Genomic DNA, 15406 nt, shown 5'->3' on the forward strand with positions numbered 1-15406 from the left:
AATCAAGAGTTCAAAAGTAAACCCATATTCATATGGACAAATAATTTTTGACAAAAAAAAAGCCAAAAATATACAATGGAGAAAGGAAAGCCTCTTCAATAAATGGTGCTGGGAAAATTGGAAGGCCACTTGCAAAAGAATGAAACTAGGCTGTTGTCTATCACCACACATCAAAATGAACTCAAAATGGATAAGAACCTGAATATAAGACCTGAAAAAATAAAATACATAGAATAAAACATAGGAACCAAACTCAAGGACCTTGGAATTAAAGAAGATTTTATAAATTTGACCTCAAAGACAAGGGAAGTAAAAGCAAAAATAAATGAATGGGACTACATCCAACTAAAAAGCTTCTGCTTAGCAAAGAAATCAACAAGGTAAAGAGACAATCATTCAAATGGGAAAATATATTTGCAAGTAATTCCTCTGATAAGGGCCTAATATCCAAAATATACAAAGAACTCATATGACTCAATAACAACAAATAAAGAAACGATTCAATCAATAAATGGGCAGCGGACCTGAACAGACACTTCTCCCTAGAGGACATGCAGATTTTCACAAATATATGCAAAGATGCTCAGCATCGCTAGCTATGAGGGAAATGAAAGCAAAATCACAAGGAGATACCATATTATACCTATTAGAATAGCTATAATCAACAGGACAAGTAATAATAAATGCTGGAGAAGATGTGGAGAAATAGGAACCCTCATACACTGCTGGTAGGACTGCAAATTGATACAGCCACTATGGAAAACAATATGGAGGTTCCTAAAAAAACTAAGAATTGTTCTGTCATATGATCCAGCAATCCCTCTACTGGCTATTTACCTCAAAGACTTGAATACCCATATCCAAAAAGATATTTGCACACCAATGTTCATAGTGGGATTATTCACAGTGGCCAGGGCATGGGAGCAACTGAAGTGTCCTATGATAGATGATTGGCTAAAGAAACTATGGCATATATATAGAATGGAATATTACTTAGCCATAAGAATAGATAAAATACTGTCATTTGCGACATCATGGATGGACCTCGAGATAATCATACTAAGCGAAATAAGCCAGACAGAAAAAGTTATAAATCACATGGTATCACTTAAATGTGGGATATAAACCTAAAAGCAACAAATGAACAGGACAAACAAACAGAGACCCAGAGACATGGACAATGAACTAGTGGTTATCAGAGCATAGGGTGTGTGGGAGAAGGGGAGAGGTGTATGGGGTAAAAGGAGTCAAATATAGGGAGATCGAGGGAGGGTGAAGTGGGTAAAGGGGATGAAATATATGGTAGCTGAAGGAAACTGGACTTTGGGTTGTAAATACACAATAGAATATATAGATGTCAAATTATAAAGTACACCCGAAAATTATATAGTTGTATTAACCAATGTCACCCCTATAAACTTAAAAAAAAAAAAAAAGATTGGTTTTGACGAGGAGGCGAGACACAGGGGCAGGCCTGCCTCTGAGGTCAGGCTGTGGCAGGGCTGTTGACAAGCACTTGGGGATTCAGTCCCAAGGCTGAAGGAAATATACAGGCACAGCTCCTCCTGACTGCAGTAGACATCTGCAAGTTGGAGGAGAAGGAGTTATGGGTTCTTAGTACTGCCAAAAGTTGGGACAAAAGTTAGAAAATTAAAGTTGCCTTTAAAAGGTATGGAAAGAATGTCCTAAGAACATATGGTTATATAGTTATTGGGCATACCCTCTACCAGGTTTCTGAGCTTTCATGTCTTCATCTATAAACTGAGGACAATAATTTCTACTTCGTGCTGTTATTATGAGCATTGGAAATAATGTTCAGTAAGCTTAGCAATGCGCTTCACCCAGAGTGTAGACACTCAGCATCGGCGTACATTATAATGTGTATATATAATGCCATTACTCCATTGTGAGAGCTGCTAACAGAATGAAAAGTCAGACTCAGAGAGATTTACTGTGTTCATAGTAAATGGCAAAGCCAGTATGACAACCAGGTTTTTTGAGAACAAATCACTGCTTGTGCCAGCATACTGAACGTCCTCTTGGCAAATTCTCCCCCAAACGGTGTTGTACTACATTTTACTCTTACAGAAAACCACTGAATGTTTATTTATTAGGACTGTATAGAAAGAAATATTGCATTCTAAAAAGTAGGTTTCTTCCAAAATGTACATCTCCAATGTTTATTTTTATTTACGTATTTTTATGATGAAGTACATTTTGCCCTAAGTCTTTTTAAAAATGATTTAAGAAATTTTCAATTAAAGTTGGAAAACAACATTATATTAGTTTCAGGTGTACAAATTAAAGATTAGATATTTATATAACTTATGAGGTGATCACCCCTATAAATCTAGTAGCCCTCTGACATCATACATAGTTATTACAATATTATTAACTATATTCCTTACACTTTTCAAACCCATGACTATTTTGTGATTATTAATTTGTACTTCTTAAACCCTTCCCCTTTTTCACCCACTCCTCCAAATGCCCCTCTAACTGGTAACCTTAAAATGTTCTCTGTATCTATGAGTTTGTTCCTGTTTTGTTGTTGTTCATATATTTTGTTCTTGAGTTTCCACATGCCGGTGGAATCGTAGGACATTTGTCTTTCTCTGTCTGACTTACTTCACTTAGCACCATACCCTTAGGTTTATCCATGTTGTTACAGATGACAAGATTTCATTCTTTTTTTATGGCTGAGTAATATTCCCATTGTAGATATGTATCACCTCTTCTTTATCCATTCATCCATTGTTGAACACCCAGGTTGCCTCCATATCTTCTTGACTGTTGTAAATAATTCTGCAATGCACATATAGATTTACATGTATGTCCCTTTGAAGGAGTGTTTTGAATTTCAGCAGTAGGGTTATGGATCCTTTGTCTTTTGTTATTGCCTTTGTTTCAAAGTCTATTTTGTCTGGTATAAGTATTCTTACCCGAGGTTTGTTGTTGTTGTTGTTGTTGTTGTTGTTGTTGTTGTTATTGTTTCCAGTTCTATGAAATGCCTTCTTCTAATCTTTTACTTTCAGTCTTCTGTGTCTTTTGATCTAAAGTGAGTCTTTTGTAGGCAGCATGTGTATGGGTCTTGTTTTCTTATCCATTTAGCCATCACCAATGATTTGAACTCTGCATCTGGTAGATCGCTTGTCTCTATTTTGTTTAGCTTTTTTTCCCCTGAGCTTTGTTCTGTTCTTTCATTTGAGACAGTTTCTTTGTTTCCTCACTTTTGCTGCTTCCCTGTGTTTGTTTTTATGTATCAGGTAGGACTGCTATGTCTCTCGGTCTTTGTAGAGTGGCCTTATATAGTAGGTGTCCTATGGGGCTCAGTAGCACAGTCTTCCTGGTGTCCAGGTGTGTCCCTTGTGTAGGTTGTATGTGCCCTCCTGTTGTAGTTAAGCCTTGTTTACTGTCTGCACTTCAATGAGAGGGATTGACCTTTAGGCTGATTGGTTGTGAGGTTTGGCTGGTGACTATAGTAGAAGTGCTTTTGTGCTAGGGCTGACCCTATGGAGCAGGATTCACTTTAGTGGGGCTCTGTCGCCTGTCCAGTCTGCCTTTTGAGTATGCTGTCCTCTGTTGTGGCCCCAAGTGGTGCTCCGGCTCAGCCTGAAGCTGGCTATCAGATGTGTCATCCCTGGGACCTACAGGGAGGGGTCCTGCGCAGGCCAAGTTCAGCTGTGGCGTGTGCCCTGCCAAAGCTCCCTACATGAGCCATAAAACAATCTACAGATGGCCCCACCCACGCTGGACTTGGAGGTTCCTCGAGAGGCCAAGTCACAAACACAGACTAGCTGCCACTAGTGCCAGGCTTGGGTCTGCTCAGAAAGGGTTACGGGGCATGCTGAGGCCAGATGTTGCTTGTTCGGGTTTTGTGAACCTTTGAGAGATTTTAGGAAAGTCTGCAGCCTGAGCCAAGACAGGCCTTTTGTTTGGAAAAGCCACTTGAGATGGCTTGGGTAGGCCCCTCAAGTTGAGTGAGGTGGAGTGTGTCTCCAGAGGGGGATAACCAGTGTTAGCCAGTTTGAGGGAGACTAAGATATCTCAAATGTTTATTTTTATTATAAAAATCCAATACATATTATTAAATGGTAGATCTAGGTGATTTAAAAAATACAGTTCTTAGTTCTGAATATTCAAAGAAATATCTTTGAAAACCAAAAACCCCTTTGTCTTTATACAGCAACTGTGTATTTCTATATTTCCTCAAATTTTCTTTTTAATTAAATTTTAAAGTTAAATTATTTTTCAAAAATTACATAAATAGCACATTTAGACAATGCCCCAAATGGGAATAACACTTCATAAGACCCTGCCACCATCACTTTCCTAATCCCCCTCCTATGCACGATAACAGCCATGTGTATGTCCTTCTGCACTTTCCTTCTGGTTTAGAGGTTTAAACTGTTTTTATAAGAATTAACTATCTATATCTACAAATAGATTTTTATTCCATTAGACAGATTTCTAAAATAGACTGAAGGTTATAGATACATTTTTTCTTGCATGCTATACTCCAACCAATAGCTTAACTGTACAAATTTTGGTCTCTTATAGTTTTAAACATTGTTTTAATTAATAAGTACATACATTTTCCTATTCTACTTTTTTAAATTTCATGTTACTTCATGTTATACCTTGTGTAGCCTTGTTATATATAACTTCCTGATCTTCCTACTTATTACTTTTTAATGAAGTGTATTTTTTCATTTGTGAAATTATTCAGTAAAGGTTGACGATTTCTCAACTGTTAGGTGTAATGGGTAAGGAGGGTAATGGACCCTTTGTGAAGAATACTCATTTATCGCTCTTCCTCTTCTTGCCTGTTCATACATGAGATGGCTGGCTTTACTGAAGTGGTAGAGAAAAAACTCCACAATGTTATTTTCATAACACAAAGTACTTGAATATACTTGATATTTTCTGAGTGGGAGATTGAGAACACTTCAAGATGTATTTTACTGATAGAAAAGAGTCTTGGTCTTTTAATATCTAAATAGAACTGAATTTCCTGCAAATGAGAGAAAGAATTAACAAATTTTGATTTTCCACTTATCACATCTGCAGCACATATGAGAGCTATTTTCTGTTCTGACATCTTCCATGGTATTTGTTTGTTTCCACAGTAAGCCACTGAGGGTTTCAAAGAGACTCATTCAAAGTGAATATCTGGCTCACGATATGAAATAACTCTATTGTTTTTTCTTCTTCTATTGTCAGGTCACTTGGTCATCAAAAAAAAAAAAAGCTGCACACACAAATACTAGGGGAAAAAAAACCATTTGTTTGCATGGTAGCTTTGGTTTATTTCTTAGAACATCCATATAACTGGGTTCATCATTCCTGGAGGGTGACTAAAGTCCTGACCAAATGTGATTTCACTACCCAGATATTGGAAGATGATGTTGGATTGGAATGTTGAATGTTTGTCTTTGGTTTCTGAGGCCCATTTTCAAAAACAACATGTTGAAAATAAAGTTACACGGTTTATTTTCCCAGAAAGCATTGGGTATATATTATATAAAATATAGACTTTGGTTTAAGATCCTCATGTTTCAGGAGGCGGCTCGGTTGTCTCCTTATAATATCATCAACAAGTTTCAAAAACCAACTATTTGATATGTGGGGCTTACAGGTCTTCTGGTTTGGGGATGGAAATAAGAAAAACAAATTGGAGTCAGCCTTGGAAAATGTCTGCAACCTGAGGTCTCTAGACCTCTCTAGTGCCATGGAAGACTAGGTTTTAGTTTAGAGAGGATAAGGGTCAAGTCCTTGATGAGCATGAATGAAGGTCGTGATGGCCTATCATGATATGTCTATGAGACACTAAAAGTTAAGATGAGCATCACGAAAAATATCATGCCTTAGAAGAACTTCTAAGAGACACAAAGTGAAATTCTTTTAAGTTGATATAGATGAAATGCAAAACTTAGGAAGGTGCTAAAATGAAGTAAATTGGTACCTTTGGAAAATCATAGCAATACCAAATAGGATTTCTTGTTCATTGCATCATTATTTACAATAGCTAAGATATGGAAAAAACCTGTGTCCATTGGCTGATGAAGGGATAAAGAAAATGTAATACAGACACAATGGAATATTGTTCGGCCACAAAAAGATGCATATCTTGCCATTTGTGATAATATGGATGAACTTTAAAGGCATTATGCTAAGTGAAATAAGTCAGCCAAAGAAAGACAAATGCTTTGGGTGATAGCTCCTGTACCGAGTGATTTCATTGTGGCTCAAAGATCTGAATCCCTTCCAATTTGAAAATTTCTGTTTTATTTTCCTTTTTTAAAAAAGTGTTTTCCTCCTTTAAAAAATTTGAGCCTGATAAAGATAAAATGTTCTCTTTTTGAGGTCAAGTATTTAAAGTTTATCCAGTTTAAACATAAGCATCTGTATAACGCATAATAAATGAATCATCCATTTGTCTGTAGTGAGCAACTTTGATGAGTGACCTATTCTCCTTTGGAAAATACATGTTGCTTACGGGCCTCTTGTTCTGGCAAAGATTGTTTGCCAGGAGTCTGGTGTCTTGACTTTTCACTTTTCAGAGGATAAAGAGAATTATTTGTTTTTAAAATTAAAATCTTTTTAAAGTGACTAAATATCCTACCAAATTTAAGAGCAGGAACTTAATTCAAAAATACACTTATAAATTCGGTGCCTGTTGCTGAAGCTACATGTGACAGTGTGAACTTTTATCCTTTTCTTAGTTATTTGGTGAAGAATTTGAATTCCTGTCAAGGTTGTTTCCAGCACCACATGGTGACTCATGTGAGGTTGAGAGCAGGTAACTTTGAGTATGACTTCCCTGGGGCACAGCTGCTACCTATATTTTATGTTAGTTGTCTTTTTAGATTACTTTCACTAATCTATTTTCATGAAGCATTAGGATGATGTGAATTGACTAAATCCACAAACTTATTTTGTTAGTGGTTTCAATATCTTTCCTAAAAAAATGTTTTTAGATTGACCAGTAAGTAGGTAGAATAAATGCCCCCTCTTGCCTGTCTCTGGAAGACAAGTTGTCTCTGCTAGAAGAGATGGAAATATTTGGTGGTGAATTAAGGCTGGTAGAAGGAAGAGGGAGGATAGGGCATAGAATATCCCTCAAGAACAGATTATCCATTTCTGAATAATTCAATTTCCATCAGGGAAATCTGCAGGGACAGGTAAAAACATTGATATTTATTTGACAAATAGTTACCAAGCATCTACTATGTGCCAAGCCCTAGACTAGTCTCTTTAGATTCAGCAAAGAAAACAAGAAAACCGGGCATATTCCTAATCTCCTAGAACTTAATGTCTAGGGACATACAATCAACCATAGAAACAGATGTGAAAGTACAGCTGTGGCAGGTGCTGCAAAGGAAAGACAAGTGGATCTGTGAAAGCACAGAGTGAATGGACGTGACCTAGATAAGGGGTTTAGGAAAAACTCTTGAGGCAGTTATGTTTCAGTTAAGATCTGAAGGAAAACAGGATTTAACTTGTCAAAAGGGCCCTGTGGTGGTGACAGGGGTGGGAAGAATGGTGCATTTGAAGAACTGAAAGCACATGGTGTAGCTGGGGCTTGAACATCCTGGGGTAAGGGCCTGGTGCTGCTTTGGTAGGGGCAGACCATGAAGAGCCTCGCGGGCTTTGAAAAGGTAGCTGAGGTAAGCTACCAGAGGGTTTTAGGTGTAGGGTGACGTAATCAGATTTGCATTTGGTAAAGAACTTTCTATCTACCACGTGGAGAACAAATGTAGGCTAACAAGCTAGGTGCATGGAGACTAGCTGGGAGGTGGTGGCATAGGCAGGCATTTGGCGTGTGATAGAATTCAGGGCAGGCTGCCTCAGAATGTGCCACTTTGACGTGTGTATTATTGCAAACTGAAGACAATCAAAGCCCAATAGATTCAAGAAGAGACTTTTACTTCCCCCTCAACTACCTAAAAGAATTTAGATAGAGGGCTTATACCAGAAAGAGAGCTATTATCTGAGATAACTTTTTACATCAGAAAGACTAATCAGTATGGCATGGCAAACATTTGTTTAACCAATATTTGCTCTTCCCATCTTCCTGTGAATTGTCTTCCACCCCTTTGAAGCCCCAGACCCCTTATCTTAGGTTAGCATATAAACTTCAATCACCTGACTACCAAAGAGCTTCTTGATGTCTCTGTGGAGTTCCATAAGTAGAAAATTAAATCTGTTTGTCCCCTGTTAATCTGTTTTACATCAATTTAATTATTAGGCCAACCAAAGAAGCTAGAATGGAAGAAGGGAAAATTTTTTCATCTCTACCCATGGTTTCTAAAATGAAAGTGGAGGTGAGGATGGAGATTGATAAAGAAAACCCTCTTTGACTTGGAGATGGATCATTTATGTGGAGTGAGGGAGAGGAAGGCTGTAGATGGAGTCCCAGGGATTGAACTTCTCCAAACAGGTGGGTGGTGGTTTTATTCACTCATTAGGAATCACTTGAAGAGGATGAGTTTTTTTGGAGAGAAAATATTATAAATTTAGATGTATATAATATTGAATTTGCTCTCTATATTTTTGATATCCTAATGGAGACATCTGAAGCCAATTGACTATATAGATTTGGAATAGCAAGTGAGACTGGACTTAGGAATTTGGGAGTCATTGTATGGCCATGGGTACTGAGAGAGTGTGAAATGAATAAACTATAAATGAACTTTGAGAAATTGCAGCATTTTATGACTAGTTGGAGGAAGATAAGCCAGCAAGAAGATTGAGAAGAAAATGTAGTTGGAAAACTAAGAGAATATAGTTTTCATGGAAACCAAAAGAAGGTGATATTTCAAGAAGAGGATAATACTCAATCGTGCCAAATGCTACAGATGGTCAAATAAGAAGACTGATCAGATTCCACTGGATTTAGCAACATGGAGATTGTTGGTAAGCTCAGGAAGATTAGCTTCAGAAATTAAAGTGAAATCTGAGTACAGGGAAACTTTTTACCCAATAAAAATATAACAATATATTTAAAGCTCTACATGTATGTTTAAATCACACATAAATACTGACCTCTTGCCTGATTGAGTTCACAAAGAGATATGCCATTGGATATTTTTATAAAGGTTTTTAGCTTTCTAGACAAATAGTGTGTTGGTTTCATAGCAAGTCTAAGTGGGAGATAAAAGTAATCGGGAAATCTAAATGTTAATCTTTGGTCCTCCTTTAGCTAACCACACTTAACTCTCCTTTTGTAGGTCCACTTGTTTATCTGAGTTGCAGCTCTTGCACGTCTGAGGCCACAGGCTGGAAAATAATTCTGAGAGACCCTTGTGTACCAGTGCAGAAGGTTCTCCCCATGGGGCCAGAAGGACATGAGCAAGAGTTCCAGTTTACTGCCAGCTCTTGCACTATAATGAGGGTAATATTTATACACAACTTCTCTGAGTTTCAGTTCTTTCACTTGAAAACATGGCTGCTTTAGGTTTTTTCCCCCAAGGCCATTTGCAGTTTTGAAATGGAAATAATTAGGTTCATTAAAGTGAACATCTAATTTTTTTCTCCTCAATTAAGCTAATTAGGCATTTGTCATAACTGGATAAGTGAATTCTTTGTACATTTTCTAAAATCATAATACATTGTCTTCCCACTTGGCTTTTAATTCTTTGTGTGTGTGCAAGGGGGCCGTTCCTCTTTTTCCCAAGTGGCAAGATCATATTTACCCTCTCAGGGCCTCCTCTGTATAATTGTGGTCTCTCTGTAACACCAGGGCCCAAATTTTCAGGAACAAACACAGTTGAGAATAGATGATTCCTTGGTTTCATAAAACCTCTAAAGAACATTAGATAATGTTCACTGATAGAAGTAAAATTTAATTATCCTTAGTGCCAGTAGATTTTATGTTTCATAAGAGATTCTACTGGAGGGATCACTGAGTATTTCGAAGATGTTTGGAAACAAAGCATTGATGAAATTGTTTTCAATGGAAAGTTGTTAAATGTTTATGACTTTTGGTGGGTCTGTGAAAACCACTTAGACCTACCAATGTTTCATTTTAGACTCAATTTAAAAAAAAGTATTGAAGGGAGCTACCTTTGTAGAAAGAGGCAGATACTCTTGACTACTAAAAACTCATTGAATTCTGGAAGAATAGTAACTTCGAGAATTATGTCTCATTAGGGGAAATAATTAGAAAGGCATTATTAATCACTTAGTGTTCTGTAGTGCCAGTGGAATAATTATAAACATGGTGATTTAAGCTGATTGTGGATATGATGGAAGAGATATTAAATCTAGTTTGAGGCATTTAAGTTTTTGCAAAAATTATATTGAAATTTTAGGAAAAAATAGTAACTGTTATAAGTTGACCCACCGACTAAACACTTCTTCATGGCAAAGGAAATTAAGAACTCATACAACTCAATAGTAAAAAACCGAAACAATCTGATTGAGGTGAAGATCTGAATAGACATTTTTTTTTTTTTCTGGAAGAAGATGAACAGATGGGCAATAACATGAAAAAAATGCTCAGTATCACTAAGCATCAGGGAAAAGAAAATCAAAACTACAATGAATTATCACCTTATACTTGTTAGACTGGCTATTATCAAAAACGAGGAATAATAAGCATTGGTGAGGATGTGGAGAAAAGGGAAACTATATGCACTGTTAATGGAATATAAATTGGTGCAGCCAGTATGGAAAAGAGTATGGCGGGTCCTCGAAAAATTAAAAATGAATTACTATATGATCCAGCAATCTCACTTCTAGGTATTTAGCCAAAGAAATGGGAAACACTACCTTGAAAAGATATCTGCACCCCCACGGTCACATAGCATTATTTACGATAGCAAAGATGCATGGATAAAGGTGTGGTACATATATGCAGTAGAATATTATTGAGCAATAAGACAGAATAAAATCTTGTCATCTGTGACAACATAGGTTAACCTTGAGCACTATACTAAGTGAAGTAAGTCAGGCAGAAAAACAAACACCATATGATCATACTTATGCGTGGAATCTAAAACAAACAAACGAACAAACCCAACAACAAACAAACCAAGCTCAAAGATGCAAAGAAGAGATTGATGTTTGCCAGAGACAGGGAGTCAGGGCAGGTGAAATGGGTAAAGGGGGTCAAAAAGAACAAAATATCAGCTATAAAATAGATAAGCCATGGAGATGTAATGTACAGCATGGCAGCTAGAGTTAATAATAGTGTATTGCATATTTGAAAGTTGCTAAGAGAGTACACTTTAAAAATTCTCATCAAAAGACAAGAATTGAAACTATATATGGTGACAGATGTTAACTAGACTCTAATAAGTGATCATTTCTAAATATATACAAGTATCAAATACTTATGTTATATACCTGAAGCTAATATTGTATTATATGTTAATTCACCTCTATTAAAAAATTGATCCACTGTAATATGTTTAATTCATATCTTATAAACACAAAGGAAAAAAATGTAATAGAGCAATGCTGGTTACTTTTTTGCATGTCATGATACTTCTGAGATCTGATGAAAGCTGAGTGTTTTCTCTCAAGACAAAGGCACATGCTCACAAAACCAGGTACACTTCCCAAAATCAATAGGGCAAAATTGGGGCATTAATCAACAGCAATCAACATAAAATGCAGGTGTGGCTCATCAGGTGTTTCAGCATAAGGATGTTGCTTATTTGTGATTCTTATTGGGTAGTACCTGTTAATACAATCCTGGAGTTTTTCAATGTGAAACAGAGAGGCAGACTAGTAAAAACAAAGATAAGCATAATGAGGCAGGAGTGAAAGATTTAGATGAGAAAAGAGCTGAGATAGTGAAGCTGTGTCATGGGAATGATGGACTAGTGGAGAGAAAGCCATGGGCATTCGCTTCTGAAAAGTGTTCAAGATCAGTTGTGTTATGCTTCATTCAGACAATGAAGGGCATATTGTATAGCGTCTGAGATAGTTTCTGAGTTCTCTTTAATTATTATCCTAAACCTCTAATATCAAAGGCAGATATCCTCACAATTTCCAACCAAAGTGTCCCCAATATTCTGAGGATTGTGACAGGGAGCCCTGTGCATCTGGAGATCTGCACTGAAGCTGCACGCAGCAAGTAAGTATTTCATTTTTCTTATTTTCTCAAAGAATGTACCCAATTTTCGTATTTCAATCCATACTATTGTCCTGAACACTGATCCAAGAAGAAAATATGCTGCTCTTTGCCTACTACATTGGAGAATTAATTTAAGCATCCTAGCATATCTGTTTTTTCTAAACTAAATAGCCAGGAACACTTTTTCCCAGAAAGTAGAGATGATCAGTTACAGTCTCTAGCAAGATTGTAAGGGGGTCAGTAAGCCAAGCCACAGTCTCCAGTGCTGCAGCTAGCCCTGAAATCCTAGTAAATATTAATCATTTCCTCTTTTTACTTCTCATTCAAGATTTCCTCACCATTAACAAATACTTCAGGCTGTCTGGGTGGTTTGACTGGTGGTGTAACCTAGGCCTTTAATCACAAGGAAGCTGAAATCTTAGTTGCCTTGCTTTTACAGGTTTATGGTTGCAGATGTTGCCATTTATAGCTGTCATGGAAGCACCTGGAAGACCTGTCTGGAAAGGTGTAGATGTGGAGAGATGCATAAACTAAACCTGCCATGGTAACACTTGTGTAGTGACTCATACATTTTGCTTTTTTTTGTACATAATATTTCATAGCTGCATTTACAAGTAGCAATAAAATTGACATTTGAAATATCACTTTGGCTTCTTAAGTATACTGATGTGTCACAATGTTTTTAGTTGGTACTCAACTACAAGATATTTGTCTCCACAGTATTTTTTGACTCATAGCATTTGAAACATCCATCTTTTTTTGGGTAAACTTCTGTGTGACCTTTTCAGATGGACATTTGAAAGTACAGGGGAAATGATTACCTCTTAGACTCAAAAATCCTCTTAATTTTATATCAGTGTATAAAATAAAGAATATAGAATAATAAAATTTCAAAACCAGATATCTCAATAATCCTCTAAACTTATTTTAAAGTTTAGGTTTTAGATTAAAACCTAATTTCAAAGATTTAAAATGACATGCTTTACCATGATCATAATAAAATGTGCTAACATATACATGTAAGTATGTAATATATGTTACATATTGTGGTAAGCATTTTATTTGCATTACCTCTTAGACTAATATCTATTGCTGTCTACAATTTACAGATGAGAAAACATCTAACTAATAGTGAGACCCAAAACCAAGATTGTGTGATTGCAAAGCTCATCCTCACAATGCTACAGATATCTGCTCCCAAAGACAGTGTGAGCAGGTGATGCTGGTGGTGAAGGATTAACAGGTGTGCAGGTTCACCCTTAGATCTCAGGGTGGAAGAGCCGTGCCAGTCTATATTTATGCTGAACTCATCAAAATATCAAACATCAAAATTCCTTTTAGTCTTAGCTAAGTCTAAGAATAAGAACTGAGTTTCACCACACAGACCATATGTTTACAGCTCTCCAATTTTCATGGAAACATTTTGAAAGTACTTTCTCTCCAAAACAATTTTAAAAGATTGCTCTATTAACTCAATAATTTAAACTATAGGTTGGCATAGTTAAAATATTGACATCATAGTAGTCAGATATTCAGGTACTGTTTCTTTATTAAACTGTTTTCTAAAAGGATATTCTTGTCAGGTAAATTGGTAGATTGATAATGGTAAGTATTTGATACATGGATTTATTCATTAGATAGAATTTATTGCATTTCCTATGGATAAGCAGAGTTTTTGTGTCATGATGACCAGAAATGAAAACATCCATTCACATAGTGATTGTTTACTCATTTAGCAAGAATTCAGTGATGGACAGAGGGGAGGGGGGTAAGAGGGGCTGGGATAATGGGTTGAAGGGTTAAAGGAGTACAAATTAGTAGTTGATAGTTGGTCACAGGAATGGGGAGCACAGCAGAGGGAATGCAGTCAGCATTAATATGATGGCTAGGTGGAGGGCCAGAGGAGGGAGGGAGCAATTGGGCAGATCATTTTATGAACTATATAGATGATTAACCAATGTACTGTATACTTGGAACTAATTTAAATAAATAAATTTAAAAGAATTTTATTGAGCTCCTATTATGTGCCACACGTTCGATTTGTTGTTGTGGACACAGATATCACAAAGTACTTTACTATGTTGTACATTGCAGATTGTTTTAAAATGTTATTGAGAAAGCATTTACACAGTGCCTCTCTAAAAGTTGTGTTTTTAGAAATTTCCCATTCTCTGCTGTAATTCTTAAATATTACTGAGAGCTTGAAACAATTGCATCAAAGACCCAAGGATGTCATTCTTCAGTTATAGAGTGTTGGATACTTTCTTTGTCACACAAATAAGGTAATAGGCCAGGGAGTATAGTTAGCTGAATAAGGTTGCAGCTAACTAGGCAGGAGCGAAAAATGTCTCATTTCCATCACCTCCTTGGTTTATTGCACTACTATAAAAAACAAGTCAAAAATGTTCACTTCTACAGTGATAAACCTATTTAGTACATTCCAGATGTATAACAAGTTATTAATATTTTATACAAAGCTTGTAATCCTTCAAATAATTTCAAAGGGTTGAACATGCATTATCAAGAAATTTGTCATTATAAACTAAATATCTCATTAATATAGCAAATTAAGCTAAATTTGTAGCTTAATCCAATATCTGCTTTGTGTTATTCTTCAGTGAAAAAGTGGAACAATCAATTATTAGAGTAATTTGAATAAATGTTTATGATGATAACAATAAATTGCTCAACTTTTATAAAATTTTGGGATGTATTTTGAAGCTGCTTGAAGCAACAAATAATTGTTCAGTTATATATGCCAAACCTAATTAACTTCAATTTCGAATGCCTTTCTTTCTTCTACATTATATGTACTATATGATATGTATGGTACTTTAGATTGCCCAGGAAACAGACTCTGAGATCTACATGTAGATGGTTGAATGGGAAAGGCTGTTGGGGAACAACACCTGTCAGACATGAAGGAACCGGGATTGTCCTGGAGAGAATTTGAACCATGATATAACTGCAGTAGAGTCCTCAACCAATCCTGTGGCAAGTACTGGGGCTAGCTTACTTTTCAGAGTTCTCTTTTCCTGAGACCAGGGGTCCAGACTTCCCTGTCTCATCTTTGGAAGGGGGCTGCCCCAGGGAAAGGAACATGCATTTGAGTGAAGTGCTTTCTTTTAGATGAGGAAAATTCTTGGAGAAAGACTCAATTTCCAACACTTGCAGCAGCTGGGACATTGAAAGCTGCAGTCTTAACAAGGTACACTAGGCAGACGCTGAAAGAAATGAAATCAGTTGGAACCTATCTGTTCCATAAAATAATCTTTGGAAGATGAGTGACTGAAGTCACATTGAAGAAATGAGAATTGA

Source organism: Rousettus aegyptiacus, unplaced genomic scaffold (genome assembly GCF_014176215.1).
Source record: "Rousettus aegyptiacus isolate mRouAeg1 unplaced genomic scaffold, mRouAeg1.p scaffold_m13_p_12, whole genome shotgun sequence".
NCBI lineage: Eukaryota > Metazoa > Chordata > Mammalia > Chiroptera > Pteropodidae > Rousettus > Rousettus aegyptiacus.